The sequence below is a fragment of the Chroicocephalus ridibundus genome, chromosome 1 (genome assembly GCF_963924245.1).
Source record: "Chroicocephalus ridibundus chromosome 1, bChrRid1.1, whole genome shotgun sequence".
NCBI classification, from domain to species: domain Eukaryota; kingdom Metazoa; phylum Chordata; class Aves; order Charadriiformes; family Laridae; genus Chroicocephalus; species Chroicocephalus ridibundus.
The window spans coordinates 167,549,862-167,562,921 of NC_086284.1; the positions used below are offsets into that span (position 1 = coordinate 167,549,862).

Sequence of the window (13,060 nt, forward strand, 5' to 3'; positions counted from 1 at the left end):
CCTACGTCCCATGGGAAAGGCCCTTGAGCTTGTCCTCATGAGGAAGGAGACCAGAAGCTCCCTCATGAAAGTAATGATTGCTCATGTCCCACTGCTCTGTAGCCCCAGCACAGTCACCTTACAAAACTTTGCGATCCCCTCAGTGCCATCCCACATTCGGCACAGGAAGAGGACATGATGAGCTGTGGCAGCCACCACCAGGTCTTGCCTTCCACTTGGACACCAGCTGCAGATTTGAGTCATTTCCACTCTCCTGAGCTCTCTCGCGATACCAGGCTGCATCTGCCACCACTACAACCACAGAGCAGAGCTGCCTGCCTGCCCCTATCCACCATGGGGGGTTTTGTGGTTTATCATGGGAGAGGGAGAGACCCAGGCAATGGAGAGAGAGATGTCGGGCCACATGCAGAGAAAAAAACAGAGAGTTAGGGCTGCACCATCTGGTTGCTCCCCATCCCTTAGACCTCTCTGCATCACACACGCCACAGAGACTTTCCGTGCCATGGGGTGGCTCACTTGAGGGTGGATGCTTTTAGGCTCTGAAAACCTCCCAGAGAGGTGGACAGACAACCTGTGCTCTTCCAACAGCGAGATCCCGCAAGGAACAGCACCAGCCAGGCTGTCTGGGATGAACAACCCCTGGGTCACATGTGTCTCAGGATGGTAACGATCAGACCCAATTCTGGCATTTCTGCCCAAGTTGTGGGCCTGACCCTGCCTTCCTGCCAAATTCCCAGGCAGGAGGTGACCAAGAGAAAAGGTCGCATCTCAGCTGCCCCTGCCTCTACTCATTCCAGCTGAGGGACTGGTCCCCTCTGCAAGCTAAGACACGCTGCTGGGCTCAGGCACCAGTGCTTCCTCAGAGGGAACATGTCGGTGCCCAACTGTCGGGGTCCCTGGGTTCCTGTGTCACTGCCCAGGCCAAGGGCTGAGATAAGATGGAGACCCCCTATGGCCTGAAAGCCTCATTAAAAATGAGAAAATTAACCCTATAAATGCTCTACGCAAGGAGAAATCTGTGTGACTTCTGCCTCGCCCCACCACATTTTTCTCGCTTCCCTGCGGCCCCAACCCGCAGTCGTGCATCACCTGCACCCCTGAGGCCTGGCAGCACCCACAAAGCAGCAGACAGAGGGGCAGGGGCGGCGCTAGGGACCCCCAGACAGAGAGAGAGATGGCTGCAGCAGGCGAAGGAGGAATCATGCCCTGCCGAGGGGTGCCAGCGTCGCTCAGCTGAGCTCTGCCTGTGCCGGGGGTGGGTGGCTGCGCTCGCACCTGCAGCAGGAGAGGGTATGGGGGCAGGAGATATGGTGGATGGTGGGCACCTCCTTGCTTCCTCCCCCCACCCCCACCATGCGACCACTGGGCACAAAGAACGATGTCACAGGGTCATTATTTTATCTGCCCTCCCTCTCTGCATCAAAATTCACTCCCCTAAACCACCCCTTGATCGAGGGCTTATCTCCAGGATGCGGGTTTGGCAGGGAGGAAGCAATTTTCCGCGATGGGGTGGGGGGGGTGGGGTAACACACCGGCCCCACCAGCGCCCCCGGCCCCGGCCTCCTCATCCCACCCCCCCTGGGGTGCGAGGGCTGAAAGGGAACCCATTGCCCAGCCACCCCCGGGGACCGCCGATTACCACCCCGCAGGGATACATAAACCCGCCGTCACCCCCACCCCCCACCCCACACGCCACCCCGGGGGCCCTCTCGCCACCCCGGGGGCGCGGGGGCTGCCTCCCCCTTCCTCTGCCCCCTCCGCCCCATCACGCCGCAGAGCCTCCGGGATGCAGGCAGGGCCCTGCCCGTCTCCCCGGGCAAGGCTGGGTAACGGAGCCGGCCAGCGGGAACAAAGGCGCAAAGTTGCGCGGCGCCGGGGGGGTTGGGGGGTGGAGGGAGCCGGGGGTCCGTCGTCCCCCCCCCCCCCCGGCCCCCGCCGCGTCCTCCCCTCGCCCGGGCTCGTACTCACCGGCTGAGCGGCGCCTGCGGCCGGGGTCCTCCTGCGCTCTCAGCGCTCAGCTTTGAGCTTTGGCAGTTGGAGCAGGAAGGAAGTTGGTGAAGAGAGAGAGAGAGAGAGAGAGAGAGAGCGGGGGTGAAAAAAATAAATAAATAAAAAAATAACACTCACGCGCGCAAAAAAAAAAAAAAGGCAAGCCGCCGCCGCCGCCACCAGCAGCCCACTGTCAGCGGAAGCCCTGCGCGGCCCCGCATGCTGCAGCGCACCGCCGGCTGCCGGCCCCGCTTTGTCTGCGCGCTTTTTGCGCAGAGGGTGCGCAGGGGCTTTGTCTGCGCGTCTTGAGGCCGGCCGGGGCCGCGGGAGGGCTGCCCTTGCGCGGCCCCGGGCTCTCGGTGCCTGCGAGATGGGGGGGAGTGGTGGTGGGCGGGTGGTGGTGGTGGTGTGGCTTTGTTTTTCATCCCTGGCTTTTATTTTGTTTCTTTTCTGTTTTCGTTTCTTTGGTGTAATTAAGGTCGATTTCAGAAGCTGGCCCCCGATTTCTACCGATTAAAATAAGCGGAGAATCAGGTTGAGTGCATTCCTGCCTACGTGGGGGGATATGGGGGTGTGCAAATGGCAATCTTTACCGACGAACCTCATTTTTCCTGGTTAATACATGCTACCTGCTGCACGTAATCAGCTAATTGTTCCCGACTCCCAGCCATTTTCACACAAACAGTTTCAAAGATCAGCTGCCTCAGGAAGAACCAGCTCTCGGTTCCCAGAGATGCTTAAGTGATCAGAAAGATTTTACACCACTTCCGCTCTGAAATACCAGAAGATTTTCTCTTTCTTCTCCACTCACGGAGTGCCCGCTTAGTTCTTCAGTCACATAAATCCTTCACACACACAATCCTCAGCACAGAATTTAAGAACAAATTAGATCATTGGTTTGCAACCAACAAATCTGGATCGCAATGACTGACAGACTGTTCTTAATGCCTTTGCAGAAGCAAAATAAGCAAAGCAAATCTATTGTCAATGGGCTTAAATTAACTGTCCTGGATCTACAGGTCCATTAGAAAACATTTATCGTTCACAAATTTTTAAAGGTTTCAAACAACTGAGTAAGAGGGCTCTCCTTCAGGGATGGACAGATTTCAGAAGAGGGGGACTGATTTTCCCAGCTTACCATTGCTTTCATTAGGCCATGGGTGGCACTTTGGACCTGACCTCAAGCATTTCAAGGGACAAACAAGAGCATATGGCTGGCCAGCAGTGGATTTCCATTTAGCAAGGGCTGTAGCCTCCAAAACATTTTAAACCTCCACGAATTAGCTTCACCACCAAGAGAAATTATTTTATTCTCTGCTGCTCTTTTTCACTCCTACGCTAAACCTCCCTGTGGGCCAGCATAACGGAGCTGAATACAGCACTGAGCTGAGTTTAAAACATACCTGACAAAAAATACGTAAGCAAATGCGTAAGTATATACCAATGAGTTTTAAACCCAGACAGGCTTCCTGATGATTGTTCATGATGGCCAAGTGTGGCTAAACCCTTGTGCCAGCACAAGGGAAGGAGCTGTGTGGGATAGGGATGGGGAACAGGCAGAGCAAATTCTTTCAATGACAGTGCCACGTTATGGTGGCTCAAATTGTCCATGTGAACAGTCCTGGCCTGCAAAAGATGTGAAGAGTTAGATGTGTTAATTAGGAGGAGCTTTGAGGAAACAGTCTTGTTAAGCAACCCCTGCATCTTGTACATCAACTTCTTGTCTTGGTTCCTGCGCTGCCTGGACTAACTCTCTGATTTCAGTAAACTTCCTAATTTGTACTGGGAGACCAGAATACCCTTTTGGCTGGCAGGGTGTGTGAGTTGAGGTTACTGTTCGCCCATGGCTTGGCTTGAGATTTCCTTGGTTTTAGCGGCTGTGTACAAAGACACGAGTGCAATGATAATTCTAGCGTTATTATGATCATTTTTGCTGGAGGAAAGTATGGTTTAGCTTTCCCTCTTTTGTTTTTTTTTAAGTCAGAGATAAATACCAGACTGCCTGTGTCTTTGTGTAGCTGTTTGCACGCTATTTCTAAACATGTGTGAGCACACATCAAGACCAGTATATAGCCACAAATGTTCACAGAAGTGTAGGGATGCGTAGCTGTGTGCCACCATAGGTATACGACGTGCCACTCAGCCTATATGGGCACGTCAGCCTAGCACGCAGGAGAAACAGATTTTCCTCCTAGTTTAGAAATTAGCCAGTATGTAATCATGGGCAAATCACGTTATTGCTCTATGCTTCGTCTTCCTGTTGGTAAGAGGGGCGAGAAGGAGCTGCAGACGTTGGATATGCATCATGCCGAGCAGATGGGAGCTTAGAAGCCAGGCATCATCCTTTGGGTCAGCGTATCCAACATCCCGCTGGGGAACCACGTCACTGATCTGCTGGAAGAAAGGCAGGTTTTGAACCACAGCGTGTCACTGAAGGCAAATGCCTACCAATGAGGATTTCATCTCTGACAAAATGATGCCATGCAATGAAGATCGTCTCTTGGCAGACGTTGTGCAAGCCCAGCCAATTCTCATGTCTGTGACAGGAGGAGGCAAGGACAGCAGCTACCTGCCTTATTGCAAAGGAAATGGTAATATTTCGAATATGTCCTTAGTTGGAAAACAATATTTTCTACTTAAACTATTATTATGATTAGGTCTGATTTACTTTTTCCCCACTGATTACAACTTGTTGTACGATTAGTTGACAACATTAATTCATGCAATCAGCCACTAGTATCTAAACTTATTTCAAGTAAATAGCCAAAAAGCTTGCGCAAATTTTTAAATGCATATCATTCAACCACACAACCTTTACTCTCAACCATTGCGTGTCTTCTGCAGCACCTTATTGGACCCAAAAATTCTTGAGATTTCCTAAAAATTGTAAGATTAGAAAAATTAGGCATGGCATTTTTTTTTCTATTTGCTTTCAGATTGCTGCCATAAGCTGTCCAGCATTTCTGTGTTTGAATTTTCTAGATTGGTGGTACATTGCTGGTGTGTGCTTCTAAATGCCACCTCCATGTTCTGCAGAATAAGAGGCTGCAGAACAAGAACTATTTTATGAGAACTACTATAACTGAGGAAAATAACTATTTTATGGCCTTTAGAAGCGATTAATTCAGGAAACCATCACCTGTTAGAATCCTTTACATTCACGTGCTCTTTAATTCCAAAACTTTCTAATTTGGAGGTGAAATTTCCCAGGCTGGAAGCTCTGGCAGGGAAAAATAAAGAGATATTTTAGTCCTGCAGGGATCCATTTTTGTAATTGTAAGAGGCCAAATAGTGTCATTATTTTTCTTTCTACTGCTCTTGTAAAGTGGTTTGTTTTGGAGCTACTCATTTGCACGTGCACTGAACTCCGTACATAATGTTACTAACTCACATTAGTCTCTAATGTTGCCGAATCCTGTCACTGTCACGAGCTTTGCCTCCCCCTCAAGCTTTTTGCAATCTCTGGGAAGACCACAGGCGATACGCTGGGAAGACGCCCTCGTGGCGCAGCAAATTCATGTCAACAGCTGCTGCAAGGTAAGCGCCAGTTTGGCCGTGGGTGTCCCTCAGGTGGATGTCCCCAGGTGGTGTCCCTCACTAGGGTATCGAGATCCTTTCTCCTCCAGAGATGGGAGGAGGTAATCCGAGCCTGAGGCAGTCACGAGGTGATGAGCATGGGCAAAGGTGACAGGTCAGGGAGCTCAGACACGAGGCCTTTCCCTACCATACGAGGGGGCATTCACTGCATCATGAGGTGCCACCCAGCTCCTTGGTAAACCCAAAACTGCCTCCTCCGCCTCGCAGTTAAGCAAGATAAACAGGGGGATGCAGGCTGTGAAGCATGTGAATAAACAGCAGGCACAAGGTGTCCCAGGATTTGCTTTAAAAGGCAGCATCCTGAGGTTGGTCCTGCTGTGCCTACCACACGTGGTGCCCGTCTTCTTCCTACTCAGTGCCACTCACTCCTCCTAAAGCGCTGCAAGGGAGAGTGCAGCCGATGGGGTGGAAAGGGATGGGGACTAGACACAATGCCAGCAAGGGAGACAATATTCAGCATGGAGAGCAAGGAGGAAGAAGGCACATTGGGGATGCAGCCACAGAACCCCTGGTAAGGATTTAGCTGTGTTTCCCACCCCCAGATCCAATGGCAATCCCTTCAAACCACCCAGCCACAGGACTTGAGGGCTCTCAGCTGGATAAAGAGCTGACGCCAGAAAACGTGACTGGGTGCTCCATCTCTACGGCTCTTCCAGAAGAGATTTCCTTGAAAGATGGAGAGAAGATTGGAGATTTAATGCTTGTCTAAGCAGCTTTCAGGCCGTTTAACGTGCTAATCCCATAACCCCCATCTCCAGCTTGAAGGTGCGCAAAGACTTCACGTGTCACTTCTGGATGACTCAACTCCTCTGGGGGAGCAAGGCGAACAGCAAGACAGAGAAAGGAAAAGGATTTGGTTGGGGATGAGAGAGTAGGGGCAAAACAGAGCCAGTTTCCTCCAGAGGCTAACCTGAGAGAGGCTGAGGATGAACAGAGCAGCCCAGTAAAGGAGAGGGAAAGGAAAACAGGTGGAAGGGGGAGAGTGAGAGGACAGGGCTAGGCAAGGGAAAGAAGGTCCATGCCACTAGGGAGCAGGGGTGTCTTCTCTGCACCCCCTGCGCTCCAGAGCCCAGCATGAAGGAAAGCAGCTTTTGCTCTCCGTCCCTCAGTGGATGTCGTGGCAGGAGCCGGTGTCTTGCAGGGGGTGGTGTCCGAGAGAAGTCACCCACCAGAGCTGGATTTGGAAGAGGACTGGATTATTTTAGGACCTCTCAGAAAACACGTGGTTATGTAAGGTCAAATCTCAGCAAGTGTAATCAAATCTCAGCCCTAAGCTGATCACCAGGCAGGGTGTTAGGAGGCATTTATCCAAGCACTCCTCCTTGCATTGTGACTTTCTTCCAAAGCAGCCAGAACTGAAGCTGGGACTAAATTAGGAGGAGAGCTGTGCCATCCTCTCCTCCTCTGCCAGCCTTACAAAAGTCTCCCTTGCCAGCTGCACCCTGCCTTGCCTGTGCTAAACGCTCCTCTCGACAGAGACCTTGATTTTATACTGGAATTCATGGCTCCTTGTCAGGCTGTGTCCAGGCTCCTGCTAACTTGTAGGTGTCTTATGTGCCTTGGTGCTTTAGCCTTAGCGGTGCTTAGGGCGTGCTGCTTGCAGCCACATAACCACCTTCTGAAGCCATGAGGCAGTAATTATCAGCGTCTCTGTGGCAACATTTTTGCTTTATTGCACTTGTGCTGTTCCCATCTTACTGCTCTCCCGGCCCTGCCTCTGCAAACCCCCACAGCGTTATTGCGGCGGATTCTCGTGGAAAGCACCAGCGTGAGAATTGCTCCTCCTCCCTCTCCTTCTTCATCTCTTGTTTTGTAGACTTTAGTATATAAAAAAAAATATGTGGTGCTCAACAAAGTAGCTAACAGCTATTTAAATTCTCAATAAATATTATCCAGTAATATATATTCACAGAAGCTTAACACGCAATATGAATGTGCAACATCTGCACGTGATGAGTGTTTTCCTCCCAGAGCTAACAGAATCACAACCAGGGATAAACATAGAGAGTTTAAGTGGGTCCTGAATAAAAGTATATAATGCTAAGAGAAAGCACACCAAGAAATTATCCTCCTCATCATTTTTATTGTCATCACCTGCTGCACTGGAGAGAGACCTCAGAGGAGGATGCTCTTATGGGACCTCATCATTGCCCTTCCCAGCTGGCCACTGGGGAAAATTTCCCTTTTTTCTCTCTCTTTCTTCTCTTCCTTTATTTTCATTTTTTGTCTAGAAATAACTTTCACCATTACAACCAAAGCATGCCATCAGCTATAGACCCCACAAATAAATCTTCGCATATACGAAACTGACAGAACACCCTTTGTTCACCCAGCGTGCAGTGATGGCTCCTAAACAATTCACTTAGCCTAAGGATGTCTTTATGATGCTTGACTGGATGCCAGAAGTGGGCTGCAGTTCCAGGTTCTTGGCACAGAAATAGCCCTCAGGGCCTCCCAATAAGAGGCTCTAATTCACTTTATAGAGGTGTCTACCTCCACTGGAAAGCAAGAGTGTAGAGGCTGTAAATTAAATGAAAGGTTAGAATCTGCTAGTGAATTAAAAAAAAAAAAAAAAAAAACACAACAAAAAAACCCCACATTAAAACATTAAACCCTACACATTTGCAAGATCCTGAGGGGAGAACAGAAGGCTTAGTACTTGGCAAAATACTTGAGCAATAAAAGGAGAAAATAAATTTTAAAAAAAAAAATATGTATTCACCTTTTCATCCCCTGGCTTTTCCCCTTCCACAGTTATTTCCACCAGGGATCTGCTATCGCATGGCAGCTAGAGCATTTAGCATCCGTGTGTCTGGGAGGGGAGCAGCCACCCAAGAGACAAGATAATGGAGCAGGAAGAGCTGCCTCCTCTGCCCATTAGTTGAATGTTCCCAAGGAGAGTGTGAGATGCTCCCCAGAAGCAATCATTTCAGTTTGAAAGCCTCAGCTGTTACGTGAAAAAAAATCGCAATAATGGTGGCAAAGAGCTGAATGAGATTGCACAGCAGTGCTTTTATCCGGTAGGAGGAGGGAGGAAGAGTATGTCTGTAGCATGGTGTGAGAGACATAGGAAGAGATGTGTCCCCTTAAGAAGAAAAAAAGAAACATTTTACCAAAATGTTTTAGAAGAGCCTTTCTTTATTGGGCTGCTGGTTGCCAAGGAGAAAGAATTGATCGTTTACCAAAAAAAAAGATGAGAAAAGAAGCTGTCAGGAAAGAAGACATCTGGAGCTGACTTGTGTACAGTTTCTTCTTCTTAGCCCGGTGACACTGAATCACTTGCTTCACTGTTTTAAACCAAATAAAGCTCTGGAATTATCTGATTTCCATTTAAATAAAAACACCCTCTTCAGTCGCTTTTTTTTTTTTAAACAAGGCAGTATTACTTGTCTGTTTAGTTCAAAGTGTGATCATTTTATTGAGTGCTAGTGGATCGTTTAATCACTGTTCACAGGCATATGGCGTGTAATTCGTAGAGAAGGAATCAAGTATGGAAAAACAAAAATCTAAGGAAGACCCTTGAGACAGTGGAAACTTATTCAGGTACACTTTAAGAGCAGCCACATGCTCTGCTTTCTGGCAATCACACAGATAACAAGATTAACTAGCTGGGATTGATCAAAAAAATAGGGAAAAAATGTTAGATTGTGGTTCATTATATTAATGTTGAGTATGTTCTGTAAATGGCATTCAGGAGAAAAATAATCTTATAAAAGAAAAAGCAGGTATTTTAATTGTGGGAGTATGAAAGGAGGAAAGAGAGGAAGCTTTTTAAAATGATCTAGCAGATTCAATTCCATTGCAGCACTACCAACAGCCTGGCTGCAGACATTATGCAAAGATAGCGCAGGGAAAGGACGCTCACTAATGTTACTGCTTTCTCATGGGACAACTCTGCAACGAGCAGGAGGATGCTCTTGATAATGAATCGCAATGCAGTTACAAAGTACTGAGCTTTTCGTGCTGCATGGCCAAGCACCTCGGTCCCCACAGCACGTATCTGGACAACCGGGTCTCATCTGCAGCTCTGTGAACTCTCTGTACATCGGTTTCCATATTCACAAATAAGGGATGATGAAAATTTGTCTCTGTGCTTTGAGATCTGTGGGGGGAAAGTGCTATCTAAAAAAGAGAGGATTCATTCCGGTTTTCCTTTTATTTATGCCAATCAGGGAAAAGTTCATGTAAGTTAATAAAATCACACTAACATAGCAGTCTTGTGGTATTAGATGGTAAGAGTTGGTTATTTGTTCCAAGAAAGGCCAGATTCACTACTCAGAAGAAAATGTAACTCTCTGGTAACTAATGAAGTGTATGACAGGCTACATGGGGTTTATATCATCTGCTATAAAAAGCCCCAGCATGTCCTAAAGCATTGGTGCCTGAAAGCCTGGGGCCTCTAATGACGTTCTGACATGCACAAATCAAGCACCCTTGACTAAATGTGAAAAGCAGGGGCTTCATTTTTCCTGAAGAAGCCTTGGCAATGGCCATTTGGCTCGTGGACTTGGTCATGTCCCCAGTGCCACCTAGTTTCTAACACGGACAGGGTCATTGCTGTCTTATGGTTTGATTTATGTTTCCTCAAAGGACCCTTTTCTCCAGACTGACCATGGAAATCTCTCTCTAGAGTCCTGGCAGTGGAAGACCAGACCTCAGCCTCTTTAATCTCTGCCCCATTGCCAGAGCAGCCTCCAGGGCACGAGTGGAAATGAGAATCAAGACCAGGCTCTTTTGCAAGCTGAGCTCAGAGATACTTAACATAACTGTTGTATCCAGCAGCAGGCACAGATTCCCAAAGTCTGATTTATTGCAGGCTGCTATAGATGCTTAATCCTGACACCAGAGTAGTGGTGCATGATTTCCTGAAGGAAGAGCGACAAAACTCCACGAGGATGCCTTCTTCTCTGAGTCTTTGATGGACTCATTTGCATATATTCAATCAGCTAAATATCGGTGCCAGGCAAAGCCCAATCCTTTATATCTGTTTCTCTTTTTTCACTTGCACAAAACAATAGACAGCTTAGGAACATGATGGCCATTGGGGAAGGAAGGTTACAGCATGTGAATCTTCTTTTTCAGGCACCTTGGTACACTGAGTTTCTCACCAAAATGCTGTTGACATGACAACCTCACTGACCTTCTTACAAGACCAATAGACCATCTCATTCCAGATCCAGGTCCTACCACTGTCCTTCCCTCCCCAGGGATTCAGAGGCACTTGGTAGGCTGCCTGTCTGCAGGAGGGAAACCAAGGTTTAACCGCAGGTGCCTGGAAAATTCCCTGCTCGTTTCCAGTCAGGTATGCCTGTGTGGCAAGAAACAAAACCCTATCAATACGGTACAAAGTCTCCCAAGCACCTGGCACAAACTTGCAGAGATATGTTTCAAAAGAGTTATTGTGGCCCATGCCAGCCACAGCCCTCAGCCGCTGCATCCCCGAGTCTGCGCCTCGGCTGGGATTTCCTCCCACAGTCCCATGAGCTCAGCCAGCCCCTGGAAAAGGCAGTGTCTTATAAACTTGTGTTTTCTTTGTCATTCAAGTGAGCTGCTATTTCTGGTATAACTGCAGTTACCATGGCTACACCAGCTCATAAATAGGGTCAGAAACCTTGGAGATGTTTTTTAAGTGATTCCTTGGAATAGGGAATAATCCGGCCAGAGGTAACAAAGCTCATGGGTTTTCCTTTGGGGCCACAGGGACCACACTCCTGCTACCGCTTGGCCCCCATGGGTTCTGGTGCAGCTCTGGTCTGGATCGGTGGCAACTGATGTGGCCCAAAAGGCTTTCCTGGGGCAGTCCCACTCAGTCCCTGGGCAGAACTCATCATCCATCCAGGATGGCAGCTGGGCACCGATACAAAGCTAGTGCCTGTTGCTTGCAGAGCCGTGCACCCGCACCTCCACAAAGCAAATGTCACCCATTTTGAAAGGGAGATGGACGAAGAAAAAGGAAGAGAGGGGAAATGGCCTGATAATAATGGGAGATAAGAAAGAAGGCGATAAGCAGGGCCATTTAGGGAGTTTCGGCCACGTTTTCTCAGTGGCCATAAAATAGCTTCATGTGACACCATGGAAATTTTTTGCCTACATGTCCACTTTTGTTAAAGAGAAATGAGCCAGATTTCACTGGGAAACAGGAAAACAAAGGGGGTGTTTTGAAAACAAACAGCCTGAAAAAGTGTAAATTTTTAAGGTTCAGAAAAGAGGAGTAGAGAGCTGTAGAGCCGATTTCCCCAGCAACTCTACCTACATAGAAGAAGGCAGAAGGGGAGGGGGAGCCCCCGGAAACCTGTCTGCAGCAGATGGAGGCATGGGAATGAGCAGCAGGGATGGGAGCGGATTTTGCTGCCAGCAGGCTGCACCTCTTTATATCCACACAAGCAGGTCCCTGCCCACAGTAATCACTTCTGCTGTCAGGAGCCGCTGAGCGCAATCAGTCTCTGTGCGTTTGTGTACAAGCTCTAGCCGTCACAGGGAAGAGACGGTGCCAACACGATGCTGCCCCCGTCCTCTTTCCTGTGCCCAGAAATCATCGCATGAGCCTCCGAAAGCTGTGTGATTGTCCTCAAACATGTGGGAACCCTAAGTGTGCTTGCTGCTACTCTGCTAGATTGAAAGCCCCTTGTCTGCATCTAGGATTTACTTCCCGGCTTCTCTGTACTCACTCAAGGGCTGCGACCTTATAGATCTTTTAAATGTAAGCTAAGAGTCTCGCTGAGGGATTTATCTCATCTAACTTCAGCCATCTGAAAGGCTTCGGCTGTGGGGTGCTCGCTCAGCGCCAGACTGGTCCCCACTGCCAGGGTCTGTCACGTCAGAAAGAGCCTGTCCTTTCTCCGTCACATGCAGTCACACCCCTGGCTGGCATGGCTGCTCCAAACCCTCTCCTCCAGCCTCACCCAAAGATGAAGCCCATCCATCCCTGCACGAACCCACACCTCGGTTTCCTTCTGCCCCTGCACTGCTCTGATGCTCCTAGTGAAGCTGGTTTCTCTGGGAGTGTTTTTGGCTCTGCCAGCCCTGGTCTCTTGTGAGTTGGATGCTCAACAAGGGTAAGTGAGCGGTGCTCCACCAGAGCCAATGGACCCCAGGGGATTGTTAAACCTGTGGTTATTCCTCAAGCCAGACAGCTACAGTCCATGACTGAAGTGCTGCTGCAGCTGAGGATGATCTTCCAGCACCTTCTAGCAGGGCCCTGGACTTTCTCTTTTCATCCTGAGTCTCCATCCACTTTTTCCACACGCCTGACACTGATCTCCCAGGTGATCACAACAGGCTATTAAAACGCATCAGAGATACAAAGCCCCTGATAAAACAGTGTGCATTACTATCCATGGAGTCTTGTTGCGTTGGAGTTTGGGCTGAGGGCACCAGCTCTTCCCTTTCTCAGACAGCCCCTCACAGTAGCAATGCCACCAGTACCTAGATGAGACCTAGCTGTTACCCTCAGTCCGGTGCCTCAGGTCTCAGA

General features: G+C 48.9%; 1 protein-coding gene across 2 annotated transcripts in view; it reads right to left on the bottom strand.

The window, feature by feature from the left end:
- ARHGDIB (Rho GDP dissociation inhibitor beta) overlaps positions 1-13,060 on the bottom strand; it is a 46,680-nt gene that overhangs the window by 6,812 nt on the left and 26,808 nt on the right. For both annotated transcript variants that reach the window (XM_063322676.1, XM_063322677.1), the window contains exon 2: positions 1,969-2,025. The gene's annotated coding sequence lies outside the window, so the exon portion shown is untranslated. The remainder of the gene's footprint in view (positions 1-1,968; positions 2,026-13,060) is intronic.